The sequence below is a fragment of the Saccopteryx bilineata genome, chromosome 1 (assembly GCF_036850765.1).
Source record: "Saccopteryx bilineata isolate mSacBil1 chromosome 1, mSacBil1_pri_phased_curated, whole genome shotgun sequence".
Classification (NCBI taxonomy): Eukaryota; Metazoa; Chordata; class Mammalia; order Chiroptera; family Emballonuridae; genus Saccopteryx; species Saccopteryx bilineata.
Genome location: NC_089490.1, coordinates 186,319,568 through 186,339,087, shown reverse-complemented (window position 1 = coordinate 186,339,087; position 19,520 = coordinate 186,319,568). Strand labels below are relative to the sequence as shown.

General features: G+C 38.5%; 1 protein-coding gene across 1 annotated transcript in view; it reads right to left on the bottom strand.

The window, feature by feature from the left end:
• TTC29 (tetratricopeptide repeat domain 29) overlaps window positions 1-1,685 on the bottom strand; it is a 116,605-nt gene extending 114,920 nt beyond the window's left edge. The window contains exon 1 of the mRNA XM_066253457.1: window positions 1,606-1,685. The gene's annotated coding sequence lies outside the window, so the exon portion shown is untranslated. The remainder of the gene's footprint in view (window positions 1-1,605) is intronic.
• Between the last annotated feature and the right edge of the window lie 17,835 nt (window positions 1,686-19,520).

The following is a 19,520-nucleotide window of genomic DNA, read 5'->3' as shown; positions in this document are numbered from 1 at the left end:
GGGGGGGGGGGCGCTGAGACAAAGATCAAAAGGCTGCCTGAAGCCATTCCACTGTTGGTATTCAGAAGAGATTTGGTGGATTCTTTGATCTGCTGGTTGGTTCTTGTATCTGTTGTATTTAGTCTCTAAATTTGGCCCCCAAATGCAAAGACAAATGAGAATGGAGAAACACGGGATGAAAGGGTTGAGAGTGCTGGGTCAGGCTGAATGTGTCCCACGGTGTGAGTTTAAATCTCTGGCCCCCAAGTAAAATTCTTCAAAGAGTAACCCTCTTGCCCACTATCCCAGGAGATACCCTCATCAGCAAACACAAAGGAAGGGGAGGCCTAGCGTTGTGTAGGCAGTCCACTTGGGAGTGACTATGTCTGAGGCTGACCACTGTCTCCAGAATTCAGTTACTTTGGCGTAAAAGCTGAGATGATAAAGCCAACAAACCATAACAAGCAAATGTATTATCTGTCATCAAGAGAATTCAAAATAAATATGATTTTACTATGAACAAAATCATCTATAAGAATTAGAATTTTTCAGACTACCATTACAAGCTCTTTTACTACAAAAGTTAAAACTACAAAAGATATATAATTAAGCTCCTGAAAAAGAATTTTTTAAAAATTCACATAAATATGTTTAAAGAGTCACTAAATGTTTATCCTGCATATCATAATTTTTGAATATTTCTAGCACTTCATAGTATGTAATTGAGCAAGTTGTTAAATAAAATAGATTTCCTATACATTTTCTACCAACTGATATTTATTGATAGTTAAATCAAAATATAAATCAGAAAAAGTTTTTGAGGACAGGCCATGATTCACTTGACTTGCATTTGTAGATTACTGCTTAAGGTCTTTCCAAATTTACAAATCGTAGACTGAAAATCAGAAGGTAAAGAACAACAACAAAAGAGAGAAGAAAGTTTAAAATTAGTTGGTAGAATAACTTCTTTCCCCGCCACATATCATGGAGTAAGAGTTATTCAGACAACAAATACGAAAAATCACTATGTGTTTGGAGGAACTTAAAAAAAAAAAAATATATATATATATATAGACACTATGGGAAAAATTAATCACTAACTCAATGAATGAATGCCAATACACCTGAAATATGTATACGTATTGATATACAGGGTGGGGCAAAGATAGGTTTACAGTTGTTTTATGGAAAACAATACAATAATTAATAAGTAACAATACAAGAATAAACTCTGTGTTTTGCGTATTCATAACTGTAAACCTACTTTCTCCCTAGCCTGTATTCTAACACAAATGTGGCATTAGGGATAATTTGATCTTTTAAATTTAGGAGAGATTAAGTTATCTTTACCCAAACCAGGGCATCTCAGTTCCCTTTCTGCTCCCGCCTTGTTGTAAACAAGTCTAAGAATGTACTCCTACGTCAGTTTATTTTTCTACTGCCCTCCCAAGGTCAGGTGCAGTGGGGAGCGAGGGCCTCAGCCAAGGCAGCTCGAGACCGGACGAGTGCACAGACTGACGAGGAAGGTCTGCGGGGGTCAGGAAAGCCACTGCCCGAAGGACAGCAGCCCGCCCCGCCTCGGAGCTGTGCCAAGTCCTGCCTCAGCCACGTCCCTGCGTCACGAACCTCTGAGGCCTGGCCCTGGGGAACAACTCTGGTTTTCCGTTCCTCCGAAGTTATGTGCCCCACCGGTGGCAGGTGCTGGCAGCCTTGCTTGGCTGCTCCCACTTCTCGCGGGGTTGCCAAGACCTGGGACAGCCTGCGCTTCGGGCAGTAGATGCGGGAGAGTCTCCAGGGATACAGAGGGGGCGGGGCGAGGCGGGTGGGGGTGGGATTAGGTTGAATGAGGCTCCGGATTGGGGCAGCTTGCAGACCCATTGGGCACGGGGGCGGGGCCTGGTGGGGGCGGGGCCTACTGAGAACTGAGTGGGACCTCTCTAGACCTAGCAGGTTTTTCAAACAAGACTGCTTTTAAAAGACCGCTTTCCGAAATCAGTTCACCTAACCCAAGGGCCTGGAATTTGCCGCCCTGAATAATTTCCTTCATGGCACTGTATTCTCAATATTTCGTGACATTTCTCTGTTATCCACAGGATGGGAAAACACTCAACTTTGCATTCGTGACCCCCATGACCTGATGCCACTTTATCCAGCTAGATAGCTCATTCATTCTCCTCATGCTCAGCCTCTGTTGCAGTCAGAACCATATTTCCCTTTCTGTCTTCAGAAAGACAATCTAATTTTGAGTTTTGTGGCTAGCTAAAAACTAGTTTTCTTTATAGAATCTCATGCGTCATATGGATATATGTGTGTGTATGTATATGTATATATGTATATATCTATATATATATAAATTTTTTACTTGATACTCAGGATTTTATATTTACACTAATTAATGTTACTCTTCTAGTCTCAGCCATCATTCCAGCCCATCTCTCACATGCAAGTGTAAGGAAGCACACTTTCTTGCTCATTCTCTAATATATGCAGAGGACAAGAGAGAGAGGTTTGTTGCTTTTTCTAAAATATAGATGTGCTAAGAGGCGAATGAGGCTTCTATTCCTTGCCTACTGTCACAAGAGGCAGGGAAACCAGCATACTATTGCTCATACAAATCATTCTATTAGTTGATTCTATTTGGAGTAAAAGCATAACTATAACCACGTCTTCATTCCAACATCTACTTTGCTGTTTAGCAAATTACTAAATTGTTTCCACCAGGTAGGTTTACATCATACATTCAATGGATCACTGTGACTACCCATACCTGGGCATCCACTAGATTCCCCACATAAGTAAGGTTCAGCTATTCTCATGAATTCATCTCTCAGTTTTTAGCATCCCCTGAACACAATGGCACCGGGACTTGTGTGAATTCTGTTTCCATCCTTGCTGCCTTTCCTACTTGGAAGGAGGGGCAAGAAGGCATGAGACAACTTCTGATTGGTTCTGAATGCCCAGAGACAATGACTTTGGTCCTCTCAGTGGCACAGGGTACACTTCCTTCCTAGAACAAAAGATTACCAAACAATCTTTTATTAATTTTTAGACCTAAGACAATATACACTTTATTTTTTCTAATTTTATTTTCCCAGTTTTGTTGAGAAATACTTGAAAAATATAATTGTATATACTATATTTAAAGAATACAATGTGATAATTTGATATAGATATACATTGTGGGATAATTACCAAGATTAAGATAATCAACACATTAATCATCTCACATGATTAACTGTGTGTGTGTGTGCGTGTGTGTGTGTGTGGTGTGTGGTGAGATCACTTAGGACTTACTCTCAGCACATTCCAAGTATGCAATATTATATTAACTCTAGTCACCAGGCTGTACATTAGCTCCTTAGACTTATTCATCTTACAACTGTTTGTACCTTTGACCTACATCTCCCCATTTCTTCCTCCCCTCAGCTCTGATAGCTGCCACTTTATTCTCTGCTTCTATTAAATCAGTTTGGTGGTGTTTTTTTTTTAATATTCCACATATACATGATACCATACAGTATTTGTCTTTTTCTGTCAGCCTTATCTTACTTGGCATAATGTCCTCCAATTTCACCCATATTGTTGCAAATGACAGTGTATCTTTCTTTTTTACAAGTGAACAATATTGCTATATATATATGTGTGTATGTGTGTGTGTGTGTGTGTATATATATATATATATATATATATATATATATATATATATCACATTTTCTTTTCCAGTCATCCATTAAAGAGCACTTTGGCTATACCCAGGAGTGAGAATGGTAGTCATATGATAGTTCTGCTTTTTAATATTCCATAATGATTATGTCAGTTTACATTCCCACCAACGGTGTATAAGGATTTCATTTTTACCAAGGGATCTTTTATATACCACTGCTCACACAGCCAAACCAGGCTATGTAACCAGGTAAAACAGAAGCAGATTACAAGAAAGAAAGAGGAAAGAAGAAAGAAAGAAAGAAAGAAAGAAAGAAAGAAAGAAAGAAAGAAGAAGAAAGAAAGAAAGAAAGAAAGAAAGAAAGAGGAAGAAAGAAAGAAAGAAAGAAAGAAAGAAAGAAAGAAAGAGAAAGGAAGAAAGAAAGAGGGAGGGAGAGGTAAGAAAAGAAAGATAGATGATAGATAATATATATTATTTTTAATTTATTTTATTGATTTGAGAGAGAGAGAGAGAGAGAGACATCGAGCTATTTCTGTATGTGCTATGACTGGAGATCAAACCTGCAACTTTTGTGTCCTGGTAGGTGTGGCTCTCTAAGCAGCTGAGCTATCTGGCCAGGGTTGAATCTATATACTTTAAATAATCAAGATAGACAAGGCAGTACAGGGTATATTAAGGGGTGCTTCAAACATCAAATAGAAAATTCTATACCACTAATACATTTGATTCCTATCTTGGCCAAAGGAGAGCGGCACGGCTCCAGGCATCCCTGGACATAAACAAAAGCCACCACAGATTGGCTGCCAGCTAACCCACACGTTCCTACCAAAATAGCAAATCAAAAGTAATACTGCATCTCTGGGGGAATTTCAGAATGGAAAGTTTTAGGAGTGATAATTCCTTGAACATCCCCTTTCAATTCTCTGTGTGAGCTGGATAAAATAGATGTATAACTTAAAGAATAAAAGGTTAATCAGATGGTAACTCAAATTGAGCTGCTGTTTCTACTAGAGCCTCCTTGCTGGTATGTACCTTCAACTGCCCCCACCCCATATTCTGTTTAATTAAAAAAAGAGAGAGAGAGAAAGAGAGACAGAGACAGAGAGAAGTAATTTGCTGTTACCTAGCAGGGATAGTAGTGAACTTTTATTTTCCAATTTAGTAATCTGTCAACTCTGGCTCTTGGCTGCAATTCAGTTCTCAGGGACCTTAATTATCCTTCCATCTCGCAGAATATCATGCTGGATCACTGCACTGATAGGACTTCTAATAGATCATGAAGAGCAAGAAATGGCAGGCACCCTCCATGCCTTGGTACTATAAATACTTGCCAAAAGGAACAATACATATCTTGTGAAAATACAGAAGTCTTTCACATCAGTAAGGTTTTGGGGTGGCTTAGATGGATAGATACTCCAACATAAAAGCTAATTTGTTGAAATTTGCACTTTCAAGCAAAAAGCTTATATGTATATCTTTGAATTTTAGAGGCTGATCTGAGTTTTAGCCTCTGATCTTGTCTGAAGCTGTGTCCTGTCCTAAAACAACAGTGGCAGCTATTAGGTTCCAGCCCCGGGATCTTCCCAGACACCAGCCGGTCCCAAGTCACGTTCACTGCTTCACAGCAGAGCGATTCTGTGGGCTTCTGATATCATTCTGTTAAATTAATTCTTCTAAAGTTAGCCAGAGTTTGTTTTCATTACTTTCAATTATAGAATATCAACTTACGCAATAATTAAGAAAGTATCAGGTGATAAAAAGATGATAAAATTTGTCTAAATAAACATATATTAGCAGACGTTAGTTAAAGATAATATCAATTTTCCACACTGAACATTTTAGCATTTTCTAAAGTAATAGCTCAAACTCTAAAACTAATTAAGAAATTGCATTAAAGAGCATGTACAATTACATTTATTTTTCTGTTGTTACACAATGATTTGATAAAATTCACTTAAAATTGAGGCAAAATATTCTGTTTGTGTAGTGTTAAATGCTGATGTGTTTTGACTTGCTGAAAATATAAAATATTTTTGAGGTTTAACTATTTTCTACTTGTAAAATAAATCAGGTGGAGAAATCTAGTCGATATTTATCGATCTCACATAAACAGTGTACACTGCACTAGATATTCTAAGGTAAAACAAAAAGTCATTTGCTTATTGATGCCCTCGAGTAATAATTTTTATATTTAATTTAGACTTGAATGCCTTTTCTATAGATTTTCCCAATCTGCATAACACTCTTGTAGTTGTCGTAAGTGTTTTGCCATTAAAAGGGATTCAAGCAAATAGAGTCGGCCAAGAATTTGCCAAGTACGTGTTCTCAATTGTCCCTTTGTTTGGCAAGACTTTGTGAAATGAAAGAGGGCCAAGGCAAGGTGAAGCAGCAGACCACAAAGCTGGTACTTGGGCTCCCTGATGATGGAAAAGAACACACGGCCAAGTGGAGGCCTGAGGAAAATTCCCTGGAAATTACCAACTTCTTAAAAGCCTGGAAAATCTTCAGGACCTACCTCGAAAACCTAAGCTACATTATTTCATATCTAGTGTATATTCTCTTGATTTAAAAACTAGCTTTAGGCCTGACCTGTGGTGGTGCAGTGGATAAAGCCTCGACCTGGAAATGCTGAGGTCGCCGGTTTGAAACCCTGGGCTTGCCTGGTCAAGGCACATATGGGAGTTGATGCTTCCAGCTCCTCCCCCCTTCTCTCTCTCTGTCTCTCCCTCTCCTCTCTAAAATGAATAAATAAAAATAAAAATAAAAAACAAACTAGCTTCAGTCATTTTATTCATTAATGTGTATAAATCACATTGTTTTTCAATCCAAAGTATACGAAGAACCAACTGTCTTTTTAAAATTTTTATTTTTTATTAAGTGAGAGGCAGGGAGGCAGAGGGACAGACTCCCACATGAGCCCCAACCAGGATCCACCTGGCAAGTCTCTACCAGGGATGCTTTGCCCATCGGGGGTGTTGCTCCATTGTTTGGCAACTAAGTTATTTTAGCACCTGAGACGAGGCCATGGAGCCATCCTCAGCTACCAGGGCCAACTCATTTGAACTATTCCAGCCGTGACTGCAGGAGAGGAAAAGAGAGAGAGAGAGAAGGGGAAGAGGAGGGGTGGAGAAGCAGATGGTTGTTTCTCCTGTGTGCTCTGACCAGGAATCAAACTTGGGACTTCCACATGTTGGGCCAATGCTCTACCAATAAGCCAACTGGCCAGGACCAAGAACCAAGTTTCATTGTGTTTTGTACACATCAGTTGGTATTAAGGTATATTTTCCCCTCTTTTCAGCGTCTTCTTATTTTGAGTTATGATGCAATTCTAGCAGACTGCTAAATCTGCTCATTTTTAGAAATGCCACTTGAACTTGAAATATATGCTTTATTATTAATTCTGCTCATTATTTTGTGCCTTCATACACTAGATAAATATACAATGGCAATGTTTTCTACAAGTGGAGAATAATCTTCACAAAATGATATGCTCTAGTGGTTGTCAAACCTCTTGAAACCTTAATTATGCTGTACATAATAATAAACACACATATATACACTTCCACCCAGCTACTTAAATGTATACAAATATCATATATATATATATGATATATATATTATCTTAATATATATATTAAGAAGCATATTAGTATTTTTTCAATGTAATTCAGAAATGAAGTTTCCCGTTTTCCAAGGACAAAAATCTAACAGTATATATGCAAGGGGAATTCTAGAACCATGCACAAATATATAGAACATAATGACATTTTCAAAGACTGTTATAAATAGGATGACAAATATCACATTTGGTAAAATTCTACTATAACTTCCAGCACAATCTCAAAGGGAAACAATTTTTTCAATAAAGGTATAAATAAAAGCTGAATTAGACATAACAGAGGGGAAAATATAGAGTAACAATCCTAAGAACAAATTTGAAAGTCTAAATCCATCCACCCATTTATCCATCCATCCATCTATCCATCCATCATTTCAACAGCCAGGGAGTCTGCTAGGGTAGAAGTATAAAAATAAGTCATTGCCTCGGTGCACTCTCACTGAAATAAAAACAGACATGCTAAAGAGACAACTGTTTCTTTGCTTTCAAGCTTTGGGACTGATCTCCACAAGCACCAGAAGGAACTAAACTGAAGTCCTTGTCTTCTCAGTGGGCTAAGTCCTAGACCACCACCAAAGCCTGTCTCTCATCCTACTTTCCAATCTGTTCTTAATTCTCTCTGCTCTGGCCTCAAATTTGCAAATCAGAACTGACCTTTCTTCTTTCTCATCTAGTACTGGCCTCAGGCTGCCCAGGCATTCATACCCCATAAGTTACCTGCCCCCAACCAGTTTGTAAAAACAGCTGTTCCAAAGGAACCTGGTAGAGCACAGACCATACAGCTGATACTCCTCCGGGACCATCCCAGTCCTGAGGACAGCCATACTACCATGTGATAGGTGGTGCCATGTGTCATCTTTACAGACGTAAAGATGACATTGTACTAAGTGTCTTGAGGAGGAACCACACAGCTGCCTAGGATTGAGTGGAAGTTTGGCAGTCACAAGACTTCAGAGAGGACAGTGCCTAAAATGTGATTTTGTGTCCTGAAAGAACAGGTAGAAGTGTGCCGGTTGTACTAAGGGCAATAGATGGTAGAAAACCATGGCTTGTTTATACACAAGAATTCTAGAATGCAGGGCAGAGAACTAGGGGAAATGGGCCAAACAATATAGCAATATAAAATTTTGAGCTCCAACCATGACAATAAAAAATTAAAAACACAAATAATCCATTTTAATTTAGTATATTCAGGATTATAATTGGAATAGTTGTTAATTTTATAGTATTAGTTATACTATTAGGACATGGGAGAACTATGAATGACCCTCAAGAAGACTGAAATAAAGTCATGATTTGAAAATAAAATTGGAAAAAGTCATCAGTCCCATATGGGTGAAAGTGGTTATTTACAAAAACATCCTATGAAGAACTTTGGTCTATCTGACTCCAAAGCTTTTCTCCTAAATCATGCTTTTAATTAATCCTCTTTCCTCTAATGCCATGCTTACTAAGCAACCTCATAAGTGTAATTTCCTTCTGTATATAGAGATTCCTAAGTGGATAGAAAGTATATTCTAATTAACTGACATAAATATTTAGATTGCCCTGGAAATTATATTCTCACTGTAAATTAATGCACTGGAATTTGATGTGTGTGTCAGCATGTGAGAGTTTGGTTACTCTGGGTTTAAAGCCCTTAAAAGGTTCATCACTACTGTGTATGCTGCAGTTTTTGGATCCATAAAACTAGTAAACAGATCTCTGACTACAGTGGTCCATCAGAAAGATCCATCTTATGGCCAGTTTAAAGACCATTAACTTCTCTTGGTAATATCTCTATCTTGACCCTCTTCATTACTAAAATAATGATGGGTCCTTGTGATTTATTAAACTTTTCAAGTGCTAAAAGGGACAATAAGAGAAAATAGAAGATTCAATGAAACTTAATTAATAACCTAGCTAGGAAATCAGAATATTGAATATTATAAGCCAAAGTGTTAAAAATAATAATTTCAGTAGTTGTATGATTTATTTTCGCAGTAACATCTTGATAGTTTTTCTGGTATAATCAGATAATTGAGAACATATTATCTGTTGCAGTGGCCAGCACAATGCTCCTCATAGACTTCTAAGTACAGGGTATGTAATTAATGGGTGTTTTGAAATTGGTGGCTCCCTGTTTCCCATGGGGTCATTCTCAACCATTGACTATGTGCATCAGGGGTACAAAGCAAACCATCCCTGAGAGACACTGGATTCCTCTAAAGGGTCACTTTGTCTTAGGATTCATTTATGGTTTTCCCAAATCTTCTAGTGGTCTAAGCTATTCCACTTAACTTTACTCTCTCCTTTATTTGGGGTCAAAATTGCATTATAGCCTGATGGTTCTCTAGTTTTCTCCATCTTTCTTCCTGTTTTCTCTCAAACTAGTATTTCCTCAAATAAAAATCCTTGCATATTTACTACATACTTGCATCAGCTCTTAAAGGACCCTGACAAACAAACACATCTAAACACTTTTCTAAAATATCTTCAATATTTTATGTCATCATGAAGGTCAGAATCCTAACTGGGCTAATCATCTCAGTGGGCAGAACATCAAATGGCATGTCCTCTCATTCACGCTACCTGGATGGAAAAAATGCCTGAGAAAAGAGTTCACACTGATCAATGGATTAATTTTCTAATAGTTTTCCTGAATGATCAGAAACTTGGAGGAAGCAAAATTGCTAACATGAGGATTAGAGAAGAGTTATATAAATGGACTATTTAGACTGGACCCAACCCAGAACAGACAGAAGAGACTCTTAATAACAAGGTAGACATAACTTCCTGCTCAGTGGAGGTAATTTATTTCAGTGCTTACGAAACGATTTATAAAAAATATGATCATCTTTTGTAGAAATAGAGGTTGCACATAGACAGGCACAGTAACAAGGATTTATCCAAACAAACAATGACTTGGTCTTCGCCACTACTGAGAACCCATTTTACATATAGCAGTGAGCAGTCCCATGCTCCTGATAGGACACCATGCCCTGGGAGGGCCGACCTACTAGCTGGTAGCAATCCAGTTGTAATACACCCCTCCATCACAGAGGAGATAGAGTTTTGTCCTAACTAGAGTAGAAATACCCTGAATATAGACTCACTTTCCTTTTTGCCTATGCTCTGACATCAGTATCACCTATGGACTTAGAAATGCCTTATTTATGGTCACAGTAAAAATATTTCTAGGGGATGAAGTAAAAGAGTGTGTTGATACTCATGAATTCACTGTTTTTATATACAACCTATTATCCTGAAGTACTTGACCTTATAGAAGAAAACAAAGATTTGGTTTCAGCTGCAACACCCTACCTTTAAAGTTTTGGGTGTTGTCCTATAGGATACAGTGTGTACTCTGAACCAGGAATAAATGTGTGATCCTGTTTCCAGGAGCCAGGATACTTGGATCCAAGAATTAAGAGGTAGAAGAGAGAGTAATACTGCTTGATATTACACCTAAAATCCCATTTACAAAAATTTGCTTCATAGCAACACAATGTTAGGATGTGCTGAGTAACAGTTCTTAGTACCAAAAGGAGAAATGATTCTACCAAGGGGCACATTTTGTTTCCATTGAATTGGTTGCTGAGTCAGCCACTGGTATTTGGGCTCTTCATTGGAGTCACGGTATTAGATAGAATGATTGATCTTGACTTCTAAGAAAAAGGGAGAAATATGAACCTCAGGAGAGTTCTGGAATGCTTTCCAGAACTTCTGTGTTCAATGGTCAAAATAATTAGAACACGACAACAATCTCATACATCTGGGAACATCAAGTGCTTATATCCATTTGGAATGAATTTTCAAGTTATTCTGTCAGGTAAAGAAATTGATCAATTCAGACATTAAATTGAAAAAAAATGAAAGAACATGTATAGTGAACAAGAGCAATTAGGTATACTTATGTTTGTCACAACTTGCAAAAATAATCATGTATCTATCCAAAATATTAAGATGAGGTCATCCATAATTTGAGGGAGTTTAGACATTGCCAAACAATCTTGGACTTGAATCTAAAAGCAGTAATAGGTAAGATTTTTGGTTGATCCCTTTGGGGGATGAAATAATTATTATTCTGATTCTATAAAGAAGAATTACAATATAGGAGATAGTAACTTTTTGAAATGTGGTAAGTATGGGAATAACAGTGCTCGTTGATTTTGAGCAGCCAAAATAATAGACCTTAGTGGGATTTTGTCATTCATTTTGGTCATCTAGCATTTGAACCTTCTATTGATATTTGAGAAATCTTGAATTCTATGAAGAGTTCATTTCCAGTGATAGAAGCTCAATATACCAGAAGGTGATTTTCCCAGACTTTGCAATGAGGGCATAGATACATTGTCAGTTTCAGTCACTTAGGCATATCTGCTTCAGAATCTGAACCAGTAGTGGGTTATGCAGACACATAGGATCATGCAGAGAATGGCAAGGCTGAGTGGCAGCCATCATGACCAGTTTCCAAAGGTAGCAAGCACTAACTAGAGCTGAAATAATACAGCATTCTATAGTTCATGTAGAAATGCATGGCATTAACTTGGTGATTAGAAGGAAAACTTAGAGAAAGCTTATTAAATTGCATAAAGATAATGACCCTCAACTTCCTGAATATTGTAGTAAGTAAGTCTTTTTTCAGCCCACACCTTCATCTGTTCTGATCTCAGAATCACTTTTAAAATGGTAAGTAGGTGGTTTGTGAAAAGAAGAGACCCTTAAAGGGTACAGAAAGATATGTGATTGGGCTGTTTGCACTGAATAGTTTACTACAAATAAAACGAACTTAGTTTATTTACTTCTTTTTGCACATAATTCACAGAAGGCATACATTTGTAAAACCAAAATCTTGCTGGGTTGAAGATTCCTACTGGTTCCCCAACAACAATAACAAAATGTGTGTCTCACTTGAAATATATAAGCCTAGGAAATTCGCCAAATTGCCTCTCCTGCTTTTAAACATTCAGTTGGAATGATGAGATGGAGCCAGCAGTGCTGTTGAAGATCAAATAAAACAACATTGTAAGACTTCTCAGTAGACAGAGCTCTTCCTGCACGTCATTAAACACATAAATTCCAGAAGAGCACATCAGTGCCACATGTCACTGCTCCAACAGCACACCGAAGGAAGACTAAAATATTTTCAAGAAATTTAACACTCAAATTGTTTATTTCAGTGTTTCCCTCTTCCCCTTCATCACCTTTTGTACCACAGAGAAAAAGTGAAAAATTGTGATAAAACTGAAGATGTTTTCCAATAGCTTATTCTTCTCAAATATTGATGAAATTCATAATGAAAATATTTTTCATTTCTTCCCTATTAGTGTCACCAAAGCTATCTAAGCAGATGGTTACTTAATCAAGTAAGAAAAATGCATATAATCAATGCACAAGAAGCTACAGGTACCAAAGAGGGCTAAGCACCTGTAAAAGTGGTCCATTGCATGAAATTGCTTGTTAAAGTATTGCTTCTAAGACTGAAGACTTGTGGTTACAGACTCAGCTGTATTTTTGGAAAATTGTGCCAGTAATGATTCCACTGAAATATAAATTGTCTAGAAGAGATAACGCCATGGCTAATAAAAACATCAGAAGGCAGTGGATGAGGAAAATTTGCCAAGTGTCCTGTGTCAGTCTTCACAGAGGCTGGGTTCACTCCTGTGGCCACGTCCAGTCATTTAGCCAGAGACAGCCTTACAGTAATGCATTCCTGCAGGTGGTCAAAGCTTGGCCAGCATACCTTTTAAGAACATCTGACTCCTTTCTCATTCTGTGCTCACCAGGAGACTTCCTATGCTTTGCTTTCTACTGTGAAATAGGTAGTTATGCCCTAAATAACAGTTAGGATTTGTTGCCTTGTCAAATACATAAATACATAAATTGGTAGTCTGGTATATGACCATATTTTTCGCTCCATTAAGACACATGGGCATTTTCCCCTCCACTTTTTTGGGGAAAAAAGTACATCTTATGGAGCAAAAAATACGATAATTAGTCTTTTTAAATTTTTGGTTAATGTAAATCAGTTTCTACTTTCTGGTTATTTCTTGGTGGACTGGTAAATATTTATCTTTAAATTCACAAAACTGTGAATTAGATGTGAAGTCCACCAAAGACTGCCTTCCCATAAAAGTAGAGAGCATATACTTCAGTATCTTTTTTCCATTCAATATGTCTATTTTTGCAACTTGAAAAGACATAGGCATTATCTCAATTAAGATATATTATTGTGCTTAGAGTCTGAAAAGTTCATAAAATTCACAAAATGACATATACACACATGAATATACCTCTATAAATAGGTAATACATATTTAGAAATAAATTACCATTGCAGAAATAAAAAAAAATTTATAAGTTACATCTTTTTCCTTTATAATCCTTTTAAAATAAGAAGATATAAATAATTATACATTTTCAGACCTCAATCTTCCAAGTACTGTATTTTACATTTTGCTAGTCATATTAGCAAGATGATATTTAGAACAAGGTTTTGACAAATTTATTTATTTTTAATTTTCAAATGGAAACTTTTCTATTCTTTTAATTCTTTTTAAATAAAATATTTTATTTATTGATTTTTAGAGAAAGAAGAGAGAGAGAGAAGAGGGGAGGAGCAGGAAGTATACACTTGTAGTAGCTGCTTCTTGTAAGTGCCTTGACCGGGCAAGCCCAGGCTTTCAATATGGCGACCTCAGCATTCCAGGTCAATGCTTTATCCACTGTGCCACCACAGGTCAGAATCTTTTAATTCTTTATACCATGTAAAATCATAAACTATAAGCTGTTCAATAGGATATTTAGAATTACTTTAAAGTTACCCAATAATCCTAGTTATGGTATTATATATTACTTCTAAGTGCTGAAAATATGGTGCTAAATAAGACACACAGGTCTTCAGTCCAAGAGCCTTCTGGGAGTTACATTCTAGTGGAGGAAATGGGAGCCAGATAGTAAATAAATAAACAAAATGACTTCTGGGCTATGAATCAGATAAGACAAGGTAGTAAAATTAGAGTGTGTGTGTGCATGTATGTTAGAGGATGTTTGTTTAGATTGGGTTGTTAGAGAAGGGCTCCACATACAAGTAACACTTGAACTGAAACCTGAGTAAACATTGTGATGGAGAAGTCAGGTACCGATCTAGGGAAGAGCATCCTCAGTAGATGGAATGAAAGAGGCAAGGCTCCAGAGGTGGGAGCAGAGTGGCATGTTGACATGGGGCAGACAACTCAGGTGCCTCTCTGTGATTGTCTCTTTTTGGTGTCCACAGCCTTCCTTGTGTGTCGGGGAAATCTGTGACTTGCTTTTAACCAATAGAATACAGCAAAAATGATGGTCTGTCACTTCTGTGATTAATATGATATGAGGCTCTATCTTGCTATCAGAATCATTCTAGTCTTTCTCTCTCTTTGTCATTGGCTTAAAAAAAAAAAAAAAAGCAAGCTACCATGAATCTGACAGCCACAAAGAAACCAATGCTTTCTTTTTTTTTTTTTTTTTTTTTTTTTTTTTTGTATTTTTTTTATTTTTCTGAAGCTGGAAACGGGGAGAGACAGTCAGACAGACTCCCGCATGCGCCCAACCAGGATCCACCCGGCACGCCCACCAGGGACGACGCTCTGCCCACCAGGGGGCGATGCTCTGCCCCTCCGGGGCGTCGCTCTGCCGCAACCAGAGCCACTCTAGCACCTGGGGCAGAGGCCAAGGAGCCATCCCCAGCGCCCGGGCCATCTTTGCTCCAATGGAGCCTTGGCTGTGGGAGGGGAAGAGAGAGACAGAGAGGAAGGAGGGGGGGGGTGGAGAAGCAAATGGGTGCTTCTCCTATGTGCCCTGGCTGGGAATCGAACCCGGGTCCCCCGCATGCCAGGCCGATGCTCTACCGCTGAGCCAACCGGCCAGGGCCATGAAACCAATGCTTTCTAAAACCCCTGGCCGACCCTTCGATTATAGCCTTGTGCGAGGCTAAGCAGAGGATCCAGCTAAGCCCTGACCCACAGAAACTATGAGATAATAGATGTGTTGTTCTAAGTGGTTAATTTTTTAGTAATTTGTTACAGAGCATAGAAAACTAATACATGACTCATGGTCAGAATACACCTTTGGCTGGATGGAAAGTGCATGAGATAAGGTAGAAGGGTGACTACAGAGAATCTTAGGCCACAAGTAAGAAAACTGGATTTTATTATAGGTGTGTTAGAAAGTCATCGGAGAGACTTAAGCAAGAGAGTGCCACAATCTGTTGACATGCTTACAAGTTTCCTAGCTACTTGTGAGCGGGAGCAGGCACTAGAGTAGATAGGGAGACTTCTCAGAAGGTAGATGAGTTTATCAATGTAGGTGAAAGAATGAGGTGGCTTTGATTAGAGTAGCAGAAATGGAGTCCATGGAGAAAGGAGAAGAGTCGAGATGTATTTGAATGCAGACTACTGAATCCTAGACATTTGGATTCAGCAGCTAAAAGTAAGGTGATTCTTTTACTGAAATGGAGAATTCCGAGAGAGGTAAAGGGTAGGTTTCTCAGGTGGACCAGAGAGAGGACAAATCCATGGCACTACTTTGACATGTTACATTTGAGATGTCATTGAAATGTCCAGGGAGAGGATGTCAAGGAAGCCATTGTATAACCAGGTCTGGAACGCAGTACTAATGATATGTCTGAGGAAATAATTGGAATGCTGATTATAGTAAAAACCAGGAATGGGGTGAAAACCACTGAGGGAGAAGTGTTAACATCTAATTAAAAAATTACAGAAATATATAAACTTTCTCCTGACACTGAAAATAGTGAATTTTGCTTTTTCAATATCAGAACCCATAGGCTATTATCACTCTGCTCAACAACAATCATAAAATGCTTTTTAATGTATACTTAGTATTTTCTTGAAATTTGGAGAAGTCTCACTGAAGTCCCATGGCAACCACGCGGCCAGCTCCTACCTGGGGCAGGATTTCCCAGTGCCCCCTCAGCACTGCCCCTATTTCTGTGTGAGCCATAGACCCAGCCCTGGGAAACCTGTTCTCCTGTCTACAGGTCTACCGGCACCCTTTCCTGGTCTTACGTGGTCTCTTGCTTCCAAGCTTTCAGCCATTAGTCATACTTGTTTACATAGCAATTTTAATTTAGTAGTTAAAAATTATTACTTCCCAAATAAAATTACCTAATGGGATACCTTTACACTATACCTTATTTTATACTTCAGTTATACTAATACTAATTTATGGCAGCCAGTTTAGTATCATGCATTGTGGTTAAAGAGTCAAATAAGTTGATGATATTAAACTAAGGGTCTACAAAGGTGTGTGTGCAGGAATGAAACAGAGATAACTGCACACAGAGTTTCTACTGAAAGATTTCTCACTTCTCGAGAGCAACTCTTATTTTTCATTCATGAGTGAGGAAAACCAGGAGCTCACTAGTGCCTCAGGCAACTGAATCTGAAGGTCTCCGAGACTGAATGAAAGATAATAATCAAAATCTAGGCCACGATGGTATTTATTCTATGGAGAATTGTTTAAACTAATGCTTGAAATTTAAGTCAGGACACATTTTAATATATGATTCATACCATGCCTATCAGATATTCTTAATGACTACGTACATTGTAATCTTGTTTCGAGGATTTTTCTTTGAGGAATTTTCTAACATCAAGTAGTACAGCCATTAAATTATCATTACAAAGCCTATCAAACGTTGTTCGTTGCATCTATTTCTCTAGACACAGGTATGCGGTATGGGTCTGAAAGCCTTAGGAACTTCAATATACCTTTGCAGAGAGAGAATGGAAACAAAGGGTTTCTGGTGGGAAAAAAATCAAAGAGTGAAACAGAATGGGAAAAGTGGCTAGAGAAACAAGACCTAGACTGGCTCAGGACAAGGAAAGTTACCCTCAGAGAACCAGAAGGAAGCTGCTGATAGTTATTAGCAATACAATAGCACTGTCCTGTTACATTCTGTAACAATTAGGCAATCATTAGCAATAGCACAGCCTGTTAATTTTATTTTTAATTAAGGGTGAGGCAGAGAGACAGACTCCTGCATGAGTTCCAACTGGGATCTACTCGGCAAGCCCTCTATGGGGTGATGCTCTGCTTATCTGGGGCATTGCTCTGTTGCTCTGCAACTGAACTATTTTAGCACCTGAGGCAAGGCCATGGAGCCATCCTCAACTCTTGGGGCCAACTTGCTTGAATCATTTGAGCCATGGCTGTGGGAGAGGGGAGAGAAAGAACTGGGTAAAGGGGGAGGGGTGGAGAAGCAGATGGTTGTTTCTCTTGTGTGCCCTGACTGGAAACTGAACTCAGGACTTTCACATGCTGGGCCATCACTCTACCACTGAGCCAACTGGCCAGGGCAACCTGTTGAATTTTATAATAATTATAAGAAACAAAAAAATTAGAATAGCAAAATTTTATAAGATGATAAGATGATGAACAATTGGAGGGAATTAGAAGTAAGCATCCACCATGAATACATTTTCTATGTGAGAAATTAAGCTATATTGCATATTATCTACATTTCAATAAAATCATTCTAGTTTCTACTGCATAGCAAATACACATTTGGTATTTAAGAGTATAAAAATGAACTACATTAAGAGTTTACTCTGAAAGCTTCTTTTATCCTATAAATTCATTCATGCAGATAATTTTGAACACTGGTTCCATATGAAGAAACATACAGCAGACCACCAGTGAAATTAAGATAGTATTGAGATGAGTTCCAGACATTGCTGAGATAAGCTGCCCTGATAACATACAGAAAATAATAAAACTGACTGAAATTGCACTCTTTGGCTAAAGCCTCCACATAGCAGGACTATTTGTAAGAAAAAAAAGTATTTCAAAAGATAGAAATAGCATGTTTGCGTTAAGTTAGGATTAAGAGCTAGTGTTGTGTTAGAACAAATATTTGAATAATATTTGAATAAGAATTAGGACTTGCAAACCTTGAAATTATAGACGATGAGAGTGCAGATGTGTTAGCAGGACCCTGAACTATGGACTGGGGGAGTTATTCACTGTAAAATTCCCATACTCAGCAATGAGGATGGAAGGACGGCACTTTTGATTAGTACCTGAAACCAGGAGAGTAAGGTACAGCAACAGTAACTGGCTGGAGGTCTATAGGGAAGCGTGGGCCACATAAAGGAGTGGGAATTAACAAAAGTAAGCTCAGAATTCTGTCTCTGTTTTATGACCAAAAAATTGCACAGAACGAACTTTCAATCAATTTCCTTATAAAATGATGGCTAAAGGTCACAGGAAGGCTGGAAAGGTGTTAAGGACTCTTAGCTGCAAGTGAATTTCCTAACTGCCAGAGGCTATTTGGCTGTTTTCTAGGCAAATGGAGACATCCAGTCCAAGTTACAACCTAGGAAGTGGAAGTTCAAAGACACGAAACAATTATCCAGCTAAAGGTGGTCACAGAAGAACACGGGCCATCCGAGTCTGCCAAAGTAGGCTTTTCTTCACCATGCTGCAAGACAGGCACTGGCCTCTCTCCTTTCAGGGACAAGATGAAACATCACAACTCACAAACAAGCCCAGCCACCACGTTTAACGCTCCCCCTAGCTAAATCAGAGTAAACCAGAGAGAAGTAACTGACATCAGTGAACTGACTTTTACTGCATTTCCTCTTTGATTTCTCACGGAGTTGTTAATGAGCAGTGAAATGGCCAAAAATGAGAAAAGGACATAGAAAATCCACAGTGGCTAATCACAATGTAACTGAGCATTAACACTAACAGGTATCTGGTGTAGATAAAGATCCTTTACCCATTCTAAAATCTCAAAGAACCAAGTGAATCTCAGCCAGGGAGAATCGTTTCTCTGGAATAGCAGGGCTTGCCAGCCTCTCCCAGAATCTGTTGAAAGTTGTTATATGAAACTGAGGCACCATTCCCCTTATCACAAAAGGTATGGTTGGAATTAAAAACAAAAATGACCTGACTGGAGAGTTGTTCCTGTGACAATTCTGCCTTCCCATCCTCCTCACTGGACAAGTACAGGCTACGGATGACCCTCAGACTGCGGAGAGCAAATTGACTGATTCCTGCACACTCTCACACACACACTCCTCAGAAATCACCAGCCAGCTCCTTCCTGAAGTGTTGTCATTCCATCCATGCCAAAGTATACACGTGCCAAAGGGCCACCACCCTGGAGAGTGTTTTCCTGAGGTGGCTAACCTGTCTCCTGCCTTCCCTGGGTGTGTGTGAGGGCCTCCAGGTATGTTGCTGAGCCCTTTCTTTCTGGATTCTCTTCTCTCTT